At 40.1% G+C, this 14,175-nt stretch overlaps 1 long non-coding RNA gene across 1 annotated transcript; it reads right to left on the reverse strand.

Moving 5' to 3' along the window:
- Positions 1-5,316: 5,316 nt before the first annotated feature.
- Positions 5,317-13,851, reverse strand: LOC132323760 (uncharacterized). Its single transcript, XR_009485430.1, has 2 exons — positions 13,191-13,851; positions 5,317-6,207 (listed from the first exon to the last, which is right to left on the reverse strand). It is a non-coding gene; the product is annotated as an uncharacterized LOC132323760 (long non-coding RNA).
- Positions 13,852-14,175: the final 324 nt, after the last annotated feature.

Below are 14,175 nucleotides of genomic sequence, written 5' to 3' on the forward strand. Positions count from 1 at the left end.
CTGAGGGGAAAAAAATAAAATTACTAGACATTGTAAAATGTCTAGAGGGTAATAAAACATTCTACACGGTGTCTCTCAAAGCACAGTGTTGAAAAAGAGAAGAGTGATTGTGGTACAGTAAACACTTGTACTAACATTGGCAAGCAGCTTACTGGAGGACTGCGTTAAAGGTAGCAGGTGTTAGGAGTTAGGACCATTTGCAGTGAGATAGATAAAAAAAATTGCAAGTCATAGTTTATTTCACATCCCATGAATGGTCTGCCTTCACTACAGATTTTTTTTGGCCAGAAGCATCCTTGGTCTTGTGTTTCCCTGATAGCAGACTTCCCTCGGGTTGCAGGGTGGTAATAATAATTGATTAAAAAATCAAGCATGTGTTCTGCAAATTTCACTTTCCTCATTTGCAAGACAAATTTTGCTATGCAGGATTTAATTCAAGTTCGTTTCCTGTACTGTACAGGAGCCTATTCCACTGGACCTATTTTGTAGGATTCATAACTATTTTAGGATGACCACTCTTCCTTGGATCTTCTGTCGTGAGTGGCAGCAAGAGAAGTCTCAATCATCTAATTTAATTACCTTGGATCACCATCTCTACAAAGGTCTGTCATTCTCCATCAGCTGAACACCATTAAATAAAGCTTTTTATTTTTTACTCTCCCTTCTCCCTAGAGGAGCACCAATGAATGCCAACTTTTCTTCTTAGATCCGTAAAGATCCGCTGCCTCTAGTGAGGTCTTAATATCTACCCTTTGATGAGAGAATGTGATCCTAAGATGTGTCCAGTTACAGAAGTATCCAAATAAAGATGCACTTCATAAAGGAGCTTTTCTGGGAGTTACTGGTGAGCTGCTGTGATTTTTTTCATCCAGTCACTACTTCATTACTTCTGAAGCCCAGTGGTTTTGCTAAATGTGTGACATTCATTAGAAAGCAATGTGTTAATCAGAGTACTCCTGTTTTATGTTAGGTGTTCCTTTTTTATTACAGTGCTATCTGACATTTTGCTTGACATTTTAGAAGCTGGATAGAAATTTTTCACTTTCAGTCTTTATCATGCTGAATGCATGTGAGTGTTCTGTCTTTTCCATTTAAAAAAAATCAGGCAGCATATTGCTTTTCCTGTGATGAGGGAGATCCTGGGGCTCTGTAGAGGTTTACTGGAGTCACTGGATCTCTGTGAAAACTCTGGCTCCATCTTTTCAATTTTCTTAGGATCATCTTTGAGTTTTTGAAGGTTGTGATAAGCAAATGTAGCTTCAGAGCAGTATGAGAAACCTCAGTATGTATGGATCCCATCAAAGATCCAATAAACAAAACATCCAAGCAAATAAAAAATGAGACAGTGATATAAAAATATAATTAAAATGGCTTGAATGACTTACCTCTGTGTTAGTGAAAACACATGGATAATTTACCAGAAAAATTGCTTTAAATACTATTACAATGATGACAATTGTAATGTTTGTGTTTGATTAGGTTCTGTTCTTGGCATCATCATCTTTGACTTTCTAATTTCATCTGATCCCATAGAATGAGCCTCCCCATACTTTTAGGAAAAGTGTGTGTCTAATGATCAGGATCGGAGAACAAGGTATCATTTTACCATCCTGAAAGGTTCCCAGACTCAGTGATAGCTTAGAAAAACAATTCCTGAAATGCTATTTTTACAGAATGCTCTTTGAATCTGAAGATACTATTTAGAGCCAGACATCTGTTAAAATGCACCAAGAGAAGTCAGGTTCACCCAAGTCTCACATTCAGATGATGGTTTGAGGTGGACTGTCCTGCCCAGCTGGGGCTGGTGATGGGAAGCAGGATCTGGGGAGAGCCTCCAGAGGGAGATGCTGCCCAGCAAACCTGCCACCAGGGCGTAAAGAGGAGCCTGCTCCATGGCTCTGCCTGGGCTTCCCTGGGCTCCTGGGGCTTGGGTGCAAGCCAAGCACTGCTTCAACTCACGGCCCTGAGCACTTGGCTCTGGGAGTCCTGGTTTACCAGCACAGGTCGCCGGAGAATTTTATCTCCCATGCTTGTTCTTGCTACTCGGAGTGCTGCTTGCAAGGAAGTTAACAATTTAATGAGATACTTGGCATTAAAAAGGTCTCTCTGCTGGATCCAAGTGCTTACTTTTATGAACACCCATGTTTAGTTGGCACTTTGAAGTTGGTGAGTGTCTGGATCAAACTGCAAGGGCCATGCCAGGGCTTCCCAGAGGAAGGGCACCTCCAGAGCACCTGAGCAGAGCAGGAGCAGGAGGTGCCCCAGCACCAGTGGAGGCCCACTGAGGAGCACCTTCCACTTTTGGGGGTTGTGTGGTTTGGAACTTTTGCAATTTGTCCTATACCTGTTACTTTTCAGTGCTTGCTCAGGCACAGGCTGTGTGCTGAACTTTGTCTGGGAGTCAGGAATATCACTGTACTACTCAGCAGTTTGGCAACCCACGGAAAATCCCACCATTAGCTTTTCAGTGTGAGCATGTCCCTGCTCACTGCATGGGCTCAGATAAGCTTGTTAAGTGATGGAGACTGACACTGGCTCCTGGAGAGAGAGGCCTTTATTTGGAAAAGTTATCAGATATTAGAATGATTCATCTGCTTCTTGAGGCTAACTGTTTAGCTTTCCTTCAAGTCAAATTAAACAGTTGCTGTTGGCATGAAAAACAGGGAAGGCAGGCAGAGTAAGAGAAAGGACAACTTATAATTTAAATCAGGCTTGATCTTATACCATACTTCATTATACCACTGAAGAAAATGGCTGGTTTTACTTCCAAATATTTAGACACTCCAAGCAATATTCATCCATAGCAACGCAGCTTTAGACTTAGCAAGAGCTAGTATTACAGTAGGAAGATTAGCTAAGTAGTTTTAAATGCTCTTAAATGGCAACATAATCTTTGAAAAAAATATAGTGTGGGCCTTAAAAAAATTGACATTGGTATAGTCATGAAGTGGCAGCTGACCTGCAAGTGTGGTGTTGCTTAGCAATATTTCACCATCAGGCAAATTGGGAAAGTGGACTAGAATGATTTACACCAGGGAAGAGACAAATGCTAATTTTCTCTAGAAGATTAAGGTTACTGTGGTTATTAGGAAGGATATTAGATCATAAACACCTCTCCAGCTCTTCTTCCTTTTTTTTTTTTTTTTTAAGGTGTTGAAAAGTACTTCTCTTATGAAGACAGGATGAGAATGTTGGGGCTGTTCAGCCTGGAGAAGAGAAAGCTCAGAGGAAACCTTATTGCACCTTCCAATACCTAAGGAAGGCCTACAAAAGAGCTGGGAAGGGACTTTCTACAAGGGCTTGTAGTGATAGGACAAGGAGGGATGGCTTTAAACTGAAAGAGGGCAGGTTTAGATTAGATATCCAGAATAAATTTTTTGCTATAAGGGTCGTAAGGCACTGAAACAGGTTGCCCAGTGAAGTTGTGAATGTCTCATCCCTGGAAGTGTCCAAGGCCACATAGGATGGTGGCCCTGAACGACCTGGTATAGTGAAAGGTCTTCCTGGCCATGGCAGGAGGGTTGGAACTAGATGATCTTTAAGGTCCTTCCAACTCAAACCATTCTAAGATTCTGTGATTCTATGATTTTGAGAAAGACCATCAATTAAAAAAAACAGTCTGTGAGAATGCAAGTGCATTTGCTTCCAGAACAGTAATTTCAGAAATGGTTGATACAAACAATACAGTTGGAGAGAAAGAATAATTAATAACACAAATAAAATTTTTTTTAATGCTGTAAACATTTTCATTGCCCTTTAGATTTCTGGATCAGTTGCCAGAGTCCTGACCCTGCCAGAGTCCCTGCAGGTGGGATGCTGAACCTGCCTGAACTTCAGCTGCTGCCAGAGGCTGTGCCAGCCCAGCTGGGCTCACTGCAGGACCCAGATATGAGATTGCTGGTGGTCAGGGCTGAGACAGATGAGGCAGAAAAAGAAGGTATTTTGAATTTGGAAACTTGGTGGCAAAGTTTGAGAGTTTAATAAAGATAAGAAGCTTTTTCTCTCTCGTCATGTTTTCGTGTGCAATCCGCTTTCTATGCATCCACAGCAGTAGGTAAGGAAAAGGAAGGCATTTTGCTTCACCTTGGTTGCCTAGTCCAGACAGATCTCTTACTTGGTGTGAGAGTAAAGCAAAAGCTTTGTCTGTCAGACTTTCTTGTTATACTGTAGGAGACACAGGATGCAGTGATGCCTTCTGGTGTACTGTGTAGCTGACAGGACAGCTTTGCACGATATGTGACAGAGGTGCTGTGCTTTCTCCTGTTTTACCTAGAAATTTTTCCTGTGTCTTAAAAAACACAAGAAGGACAGCTGAGGTTCCATCTAAACCCACTCACCTCCCCCTCTTAAAACTGCTGGTGGTAGACAGGCAGTTTAATTGCACTTCCAGACCATAGGAGTGTGTCAAATCTGTTTGTATAAAACACATAGATTCTCTTTATACCCTCCCACTATGGTCTGCACAAAGCCTAAACCCAGTCTGAGCTCTCACTTCCAAAGGTTTCTGTATGAAATTAATGTTGCACTCTAATTGAGCTTGTAGCACCCCAGAAATACATCCATCCAACTGAGAGGTGCAGCATGTTTGCACCATGTGACACGTGAGCTGCTCACTACAAAGATCTCGAAAACTGAGGCATAGTATAGGTTAGAGTAGATGGTATATTCTGAACTGTAGTGCATATATTGTGTGATGGATTTCCACAAAAGGTATTACCACATTATTATGTGGTAGCTGCCCATAGAAAATAAACCCAATAGCTTTTCATGTGCTGGCTCTTTAGTACATGGTCAAAGAGAGAAAAGGATTTCATACTGCTATTGCTTAAGCTGGAAGTCTGACATTTCTGTAGCAGATGAAAAATGATTTTCTAGGCACATTTTTGAGTTCATCTAAACGGAGAGGTAGCTATTATCTTTCTGTAATATCAGAATGCTTGTTTGAGAAATAGTTATTCCTCTCCTTAAAGTGACATAAAGTATGTGAGAGCAGGATGCAGAGGGTCAAATACAGACTCTTTTGTGCAATAAATAACTCCCAAGTCATAACTCATCTCTTTATATAAGTATCCAGAAAGTTTTCAGCACATTTTTGTCTTGACCTTTTAGCACAAACAATAGCACTTCTGCTTGCTAGGCTACTGATTTTTGCCCATCACTTGAGAGGTTAAAATTAAATAGCAGTGATTTTTTGCCACTGTTTTAGAGGACTGCAGAAAGAAAAGATATTTAATCGAATGCATAGCTTCAGGGAATTGTTAACTGCTACTATGAAAATAACAGAAAATATTTCAGAACCCCCAACCATGCCAAATGTTTTTTTGCCAGTGTACCATTTTAATGATAATTTCAAGAGGAGACAATCAGAACTGCAATCCAGAGAGCAGTTTCAGGCAAGAAGCAGTGGGAGAGTTTCACAGTTCCTTTCAGATAAGAAATGTATGCAACATACATATGTGGAAAATAAATTAAAATGCACTATTAGAACTCCCCTCCTAAGTAAAGTAGTGAAGAAAATCCTTCCAAAATGTATCTAAAGCTTGCTGTGGATGTGTATTTTCCTACTGTCATCACTGCAGCTTCCTGTGACTATGACAATACAAACGAGAACTAGACACTATTAATGATTTTAGTAACACTGAGTGATGTGACTGTGCATGTTTTATAAATATTTACATTTTGTCTTTATTAATACAGGTTTTGCTAGGCTGAAAAAGGACTGATTTCAGTAGGGAACACAGGCTTCTGTTTGTCCCCCAAGTAACAGAGAGAAAATTAACCTCCTTACACAAAAGTAATAATAAAACACTTTAATCCAAAGTTAATACAAACTCTAGTCATATTCCCATCTTCATACAGACTTTGCTTTTGCAGGGTACTGTGCAACTTCACTTTCTTGGATGAACTGTGCAAAACTACATCAGTGTGTCTGCCTAACAAATGCTCCCTGAAGAACACGAAGATCCCGAACGTGTTTGCAAGGGCGCCCCATTAGCTTGCACACACCATCTGTGCCCTCAGTGCCCAATTCATGGCCATAACCTCCTGCTCCCTCCTGCTCTCACCTCGAGCACTGGGCAGGCTGGGTGAGGCTGCAGAAGCGGGTGTCTGGCTCTGGGGGTGTGTGTCGCAGTGTCCCTTCATCGAGACATCGGCCATCACACACGAGCGGTAACTGCTTGCCCTTCTCCAGCCTGGAAGAGGCACCTGTGGAGCAAGACTGAGCTTTAACTGAAGTGAGAAGATGGACAACAAAGTGTAATGTTCCTGAATTTGCCAGAAATATTTTACTTACGAAACGACACAGCTTTCATGGGCTGAGAGAACTTTAGCAGAGAGGAACTGTGCAGCAGGAAATCTGGGCTCATTTTGCTGTGCATATCAGGCTGTGGCCAAAACCAAAGTAGCTGTGCTAACATGTGAAAAGTCATCTGATGAAAGGCCACTGCCAAACAGGCCCAACTCAGAGGAGGAATAGCCTTAATACATTTTTTTTCTTGGTTTTGATTCCAGAAGATGTCTGTGTCTCATGACTGTAATAATACTCAATCATCATGCTATAATGAAGGGCTTTTCATGTAATCATCTGTAGAACTGATTGCTTTGGTCTATACCCTTATCATGCTGAGCTTCCTGGCAAAATTCCCACTGACATCAGTAAGAGAAGGATTGGAACTTTCCTCAGCAGTTTACCGCTTTTGTTTGACAATACCATGCTTTTCAGACACTTCACAGTGGAGATTAAGCTTTTAGACTCTTAATTCCTAAAATATTAAAAAGGCACTGTAGAGATAACACACTTATTCTCAGAAGTCTAAGTTTGTTCTGGTCATTATTGCTTCTAAGAGTACAGCACCAAAGCAAGTCATGAGCAGGTATGGAAAAGCTTCTATCCAAGATGCTGAAAATGGTAGACTTTCAAGGTGTCATGTCAAAAATAGGAAAGAAGATAGATGATTTTATATTGTGGATGATATAGAAATATTTTCTTGCTTTTTCTTACCATAAAAAAACCCCAATTAATCAATCCAAACCACTAAAAGTTCAAAAGATAATAATCAACAGATTTATTCATTATTTCTTAAAAATATACTTCATCCCTTTCAGCCAAGTTATGCCATGAACTCTGAAGGGACTAGGATACCCAGGAGTAGTAGGATCTGAAAAAGGATTGGACATTTATAGGGATAGCCAGAACACACATGATATGAACTCTATAAGCTCGTTTGTAGAGGTTAAGAGCTTGTTTTTCAAAATATTGAATGTATGTAATTCATTGTGACTTGAGTGGGAGTTCAGGGCATGCAGCAGTGCCGGAGAAGAGACCTTAATTTCCTGTCACAAGGGCCAAGCATCTCTATATTTGGATATTCTTGCTTTTCATAATTTGCACCACAGTAGCAATTAAGGGATAACATTACAGGCAACGATCCCATTGTACTAGAAATAACAGTTGTTCATTACTCCAGAGGCCTTCAGCTCTAAAGCCAAGGCAATTATCAGAGACAGTTTATTGAAAAGAAAAGTGAAGAGCAAATCCCTGCAGTGCCCGTTTTTAGGCACCACGTGCAGGTGCCTGGGTGTGGAGGCTGCTCTCCTTTGCTTGTCCCCCACAGAGGCAGGCCACTTGAAGCTGTGGCAGAGGTGCCCAGAGCTGCACAAGAAGGCACTGTAGCATTCCCTCTGGGGACCATGTAGGTCAGGACAGGGGAGCCCAGCCCGTGCAGAGCAGGGACAGGATGAGCTGGGCTGTAGAACTGTGGTTCTTGCTGTGGGGTGAGGCACACATCACCACCAAGAATTATTTCCTCCTACTTTCAGCAAAGCTTTTGGTGCAGTTGTCTGTCAGAGGGAGAACAGCAGGTTTCTGTGGGCTGCAGTTTGGGTTTTCAATGAACTAGGCATTTGTGAGTGTGGTCAGGAGAGCTGGTCCCCTCCCAGTGCAGCTGACATGTCTACTGTGAGGGTGTCACAGGAGACATCCTGCCTGATGACCCAGTTTCCAGACATGGAGAAGCAGACTAAGGGGCTACAGAGACAGGTCAGGGAGTGCAGGAGAACTTCTCTACCTTCCAATAAGCATCACCTTCATGGATACATAACACAGGGACACCTGTGCTGTGGTTGGCCATAAGACATGTATGTCTCCATAGCATCTTTACCACGTTTCTTAAGGATCATGCTTCACAAATACTTTCAAAAGGTCCAATCTCAACTAAGGATTTGCAGGAATATTCTAAATTTGGTGGATGGTATGTGGAATTCTACAGCTACATCTGCACTAGCTTAGCAGAAGCAGACTGGAGAAAAAGGGATCTGGTGCTCCAGGGGTTTTTACTTTGGACCAAGTCCATGGCATGGCCTGAACACCTGCACACCCAGGAGTGTCTCATGAAGGGCCCCTTCTGTAGCCCAGATGCCTCCAGGGTGCAAGCCAGGCAGGCTGCTGGGACAGGCAGGAGCTGCCTCAAGAAGAGTGTGCCTTGATGTGAATTAACAGACTACTGCAGGTGTACCTGCACTCCCACGGGCATCAGTTTTGTGGTCAGAAATAGACATAAAAGTTGAGGTTATGCACAGCACTTTAGCTGGCCAATCTCTTCTGTGAACTGATGCACTGAGCTGTTTTTCCAGAAGCATGACATTCTCAAGCCTAGTCTAAAACCTAGGGCTACACTGCTTCTAAAAGTAGCTCTCCTCTGAAATGCACATCTCTCTTTGTCCATCATTTTATCTGCTTACTTGCCTTGCCTGGGTTTTATGAGGATTCAGTTTTGCACATTAGTCCTAAGATGTGCAGGCTTCCTTATAGGCATTGAAAGAAAAAAAATTGAAAAAAAAATTATCACATATACTAGTAAAATTGCTTTATATTATCATATTTATTATTTTATTATCATATAAAGAAAAAAATGAAAGGAAGGAAAGAAACAAGAAGGAAAGACAGACTTCATGATCAGGATATTGTCAAAGAGAAGTGGAGCTGGAAGGTGTCAAAACTTAGCTAGCATGCAGACATTTCCACAGTGATTAGGATCTCCTCCACAACATTCTTGTTCAACATCAAAATACTCTATTTTGTGAGTTGAAAGAGTTAAATTTTCCCATTCCTTTCATGTTTACTTTGTAATTGCATTGGAATAATGAATTAAATGCTATGTTTCTACTAAATGCTGCACATATTAATATACCTAGGGCAGTGTTTTGACAGTATCTATATGGAATACCTAAAAATCATAATTTTTAAGAATTTTTCACTGAGAAGAATTTGATTTTTTTTAATTCTGATTCAGCATGAAAACCAATGTTGAAATATTAATGTTTCCACAACCGTGGAAATTCTTACTGGTTGTAATTATAATTATCCTAAATACTTCTGGGTTTTAAGCCAAATAGAGCAATAGCAGCTAGAATATGCTGGCCTACATGTTGTAATCTATTGAAATTCACATCTTATGCTTTTTATTTGAGCAATTTTCCTTAATTTTTTTATTTTCTTACTGTATATGCAACTTATGCAAGACGCATTTATTCTAAAATAGCTGTTAGTCATTTAAATCTTTTGCTCTATTGTTTCTAACATCAGACATTTCAGCAATGGGATCTTAGCAAAGCATAAAATGTCTTTGACTTTTTATGACAACATTTGTTTGATATGTTCCCTTCTTGCTTAGGTTATGAAATTAGAGAAGAATAGGCTATTGATAACCAAAGAAAAATACGTATGGAAAGTTTAAGATTTTTCCAGTAAACCACTCAAGTATGATCTCAATTTTTTTTTTTTTTTTTTTTTTTTTTTTATACTAGACTTCTTTTCTTAGGTATTGCCTCTTTTTTTATGACTGTGTCTAGAGATACTCATATCCCCAGGTGAGACCTGAGAGGATTTAAGGGGAAGAACACACCATCTGGAACATTTTTTCACTTTATACATTTACAGCATGATTTAGCTGTACCTATCAGCTCTGCAGCTTGGCTTGGGCTGTGCAAGTTGACTGGTGTTTTTCTAGCTGCTGTCCCATAGGATTTATGGTTCTGCAGTCCAAATCCACCTTCCAGATCCCTGCAATCTCACTGACAATTCATGATGTTGTATGAGGTTAGTTGAAGATATCATTTGCAGTTATGTGGAAGCATGTGATGCCTTTATTTCCCTCTTTTTTTTTTTTTTTTTTTTTAACCTAGGGTCACTTTCTGGAGCAAAATTGTGGCTTAATTACAGGGGCCTTTTGGTCAGTAAATAAATTTGAGACTCAAAGGCAGTGTTGCAGTGATTAGTGCTAAAGCAGAAGAGTCACAGTTTGGATAATAGATTTTCTACAGCATTTACAGTTTACATTTCAGTTATCACTGGTTTCTTTCCACTGCTGGGAAACCAACCCCAAAAGCACACTGGCCGTTCTTAAGGCTGAAAAAGCCCCCATGGATTTAGAAGATGAAGAATTGGTTTTTGGCTTGCTCAAAGAGACTACTGGAGACCTACTACAAGTCCTTTTTGTTAGGATTGATGCAGGGAAACATTTTGTGTTGGAAGGTCATTCTGGCAGCTGCTTTATTTTTTGTTTGTCATCTGTTTTTACAGACCTGAAAAAGTGCTGGGTATTTCCAGCCAGCCCTCCCTCCCTATCCTCCTTTCTATAGTATTCTTGAATATTCTGTGCAGCTCTCCCCTTTCATTTTGCAGCTGGGTGTCATGTCCAAAGAGAATCAAAGCCTACTGAGATGTGATCCATGGACTTGCTGGGCTTTGATTCTTGCCCTTCATGCATTATCAGAGAAAATTCTCAGGCTAAGGAATTTATATAACTGTTGAAAACATACTAACAGCTGCAAATTGGCTTTTCCTGGCCATAGAAACATAGAATCACATTGAACATTTCCAAGGACCACGACTAGCACTAGTCCTGGAGATAGCTGGCAATATGGACCATAAGACCATGCAGCCTCTCTCTCCTTCCTCGAGCTGGACTGTGTCCCCTGGGATTTTGTCATTCTGTGACAGAGAAAGTGACAGGTGAAGTTGAAACTTTATTTTAAACCTTTAACTTCTCATGTCACTTGACTATACCCTTGAAGGAAAGTGATTTATGATACTGGCTTTGCCTTCCTTGCTCCACTAGGAGATGAAGTCATGCCTGACAGGGATATCCATCTTCATTGCTGATATTTTGAGTGGAATTGGTGGGTGCTAAAGATGCAGGAGACAGTGACTGTGCCTTTCAAAATATTAGGAGGTGAAGAAATATGCTTGAGGAGCTGCCAGATTATCAGAGGGGGAAAAATAATTCCAAAAAACGAAATCTGTTAGAAAACCAGTGTTTGTTTGCTGACTCTACTAATTAGTCCTTAGGGGTTTTGTCATGTAATTGTTACTGATCTTAACAGATATATTTCTTTCTGGGCACACAACAGGTCTTATTTCTTAGTTTGAATATTTTCAATTGGTTTATTCCATAGGCAAATAAAAAAGGACAGTGAAAAATAGGCAAAGCCTAAGATTTTGCAAATCCACTAAGTATCACAAAATACAGGAGGATTTCTTTGGCTTCCAAGACTACTGGAGCTGGGTGGCAATTGGGAGTGCTTGGTATTCTGGTAGTGACCCCCCTCCCTTGACAGCCAGATCCTCAGAAGAGTCACAGCATTGAGACAGGAGAGCGTGGGTTTGGGCTTCTCTGTAGAAAGGTGAGAGGCAGCAGCCTCAAGCTGCAAGCACAGGTACAAGGCAACAAAGAAAAATAAACAGAAGATTTGCAGAGATTGGACTGAAGCAAGAAAACAATATAATAAATAAATGTAACACACTTTTTTCTCATTTCCAAACTCTGTCTAGGAGGGCTGGTAAACAAAACTAGTCAATCTGTGGAGTGATTCCTAGACAAGAAAACAAGTTAATGTGCAGCAGAGTGTAGAGCTGGTGTTCACCATCTCTACCTGCTCGTTTGTTTACCCCTGACACAAATATTTCCTATCATCACCAATGATAATTTCTGGAGACACTGGACAGAGGTGATAAAATCACTCCACACTTCAAATGCATGTGGTTTTTTGTCACCAATAATTTATGTTAGTTTTTTACTGGTGGCTACAAGTTATCAAGAAATGTATCTTCTGGGTAGTGAAACCTACCCTCCTCTAGTAAATGCAGAACAAACCTGAGAGAGAATAAACCTGAGTAGTGTGCCACTGATGCATAGTAAATGCAATTGAAGGTAATATGATTTCTATTTGCAGGCACAATGCTAATAGTGAAAGAAGAGCAAAGTTCCTTTTTGTGCAGGGGGCCTGAGTACGTCAAAAACCACCTCCTGAGCACTCAAAATTATGTACTTCTTGTCTCTCTCTAAAGGTGTGAATGAATTTCAGTCAAAGGACACAAACTAGCCACATAAAACCACATTCGGCCGTTTTTGTTTTCTACTGGAATCATTGCAGTTTGTATAAATGCAAACTGGTTGGTCTGGGAGCAAAAAACAGCCAACGAACAATCAAGCTTAAGTATGTATACTTAGTGGGCCCATCATCCAGTGCAATGATCAGAAAAATGGCTTGAAGTTATTAAGGGAAAATCCTTGAAACTATCAGTCTAGGGCATAGTAAAAAGCCCAGAGATTTTAGATTGCAGTCGATTGGTCTGTATAAGCAAGAAAATAGCAGGGAACACATCAGATTCTTGATATATGGAAAATGACTTTTTTTTTTTTTTTTTCTGGGAAAAAACCTGAAGCATCTATACATACACTCAACAGGTGTGTTTATTTTCACGTCTGATATAGTTAGCAGCTTGTGTATCAATGTGTACATCAAGTGTTTGCTTTTAGAAAATGATATTGATTGGAGTTTTTTGTCTTTTTAGAAAACCCATTGCAATACATACTGTGAGCATAGGGAATGACACAGCAAAAACAAGAGAGAAGCAATCAGCATGGTTTCCCCCCCCCCTCCAGCAGGAATAAATCATTATAACTATAAATCACACAAGTTATTACAGGGCTCAAACAGCCCTGAAAATTCCAAGTAGCAGAAGCAGATAATTAAAGAGGAAAAGTTGAGACCAAGCCTTCTATTTAAACTGTTTCAAGAACTCATTGCAAATACTTTTTTTTCTTTCTTTTCTCACCCTCTCTTTTTCTTTTAAGTGGCAAACAAATGTAATTGGAAAAACAAGGTGCACCAAAAATATTACTTACAAATTGTCCTCAGCAGCATAATGGCCTAATTGGTGAAGGGGTGATGCAGCCCCAGAGGATGGAGAATGGCACAGATGGAGAGCAGTTGTGTGTGCTGATGAGAGGGCAGATGCTCTCAAAGGCATTTTGCAGCATTAGATATCCTGGCTCATCTTCATCGTCGGTACTGATCTCATCACTCCCAGCATGTGAAGAGATTTCACCCTCTAATGCCAGGGCTGCATGGCTGTAATGAGGTGCATCAGTGCTGGAGACACCATGGGAGCCCGGGAGCAGAATTTTAGGAAAACATCCAGAGCAGTTGTCATCTGTATTTTCATGTGACCTTGCAGTTCAAAATAGGGTAGACAGCAGCCTGGCATGACTAGCTGATTCTCTGCAGGCCTTAACAGGAACATCCCTTGTCGGTGGTTCACTTATTACTCATCCCTTAGTCTCTGCCTAGTTTACACTTGCAGTTTTGCTCTATAAATATATGAAATACTCTTTATATCAACACCTCTTGCCATGTTATAGTCTCAGTTACAGTATATACTCCATTGTACAGTTTGAACAGGGGATGTCTAAATGAAAGTTGACAGATTGTGTTGAATTGTGAATTCCCTCTGAAGAGACAGAGAAGACCTTTTACAGTAAACAGGAAATGAGTAAGACAAAAAAGCAGTTTATGAAATAAATTGTTTAAAGATAGACTGAGAATTTTTCTTTCCTGCCTTGTACAAAAGTAAAGGGCTATGCAATGAAATCAGAACGTGGTAAATTCTAAAATATTAAAATATTTTGTGATATGATATATATAATCATATAAATAAAATGCAGCAGACCTAGAAGAGATAATAAAATTTAAAAATATTTTTGAGTATCACTTACATTTCTAATACATATAAACAGACAACGGAAACAGGAAGAAAAAAAAAAGGATATAAAATCTTCAGAATCTTAGCATAACAACCATTACTAAATAGCAGTATAACAGGTAGAGAGG

The sequence above is a fragment of the Haemorhous mexicanus genome, chromosome 2, assembly GCF_027477595.1.
Source record: "Haemorhous mexicanus isolate bHaeMex1 chromosome 2, bHaeMex1.pri, whole genome shotgun sequence".
In the NCBI taxonomy this organism is placed as follows: Eukaryota; Metazoa; Chordata; class Aves; order Passeriformes; family Fringillidae; genus Haemorhous; species Haemorhous mexicanus.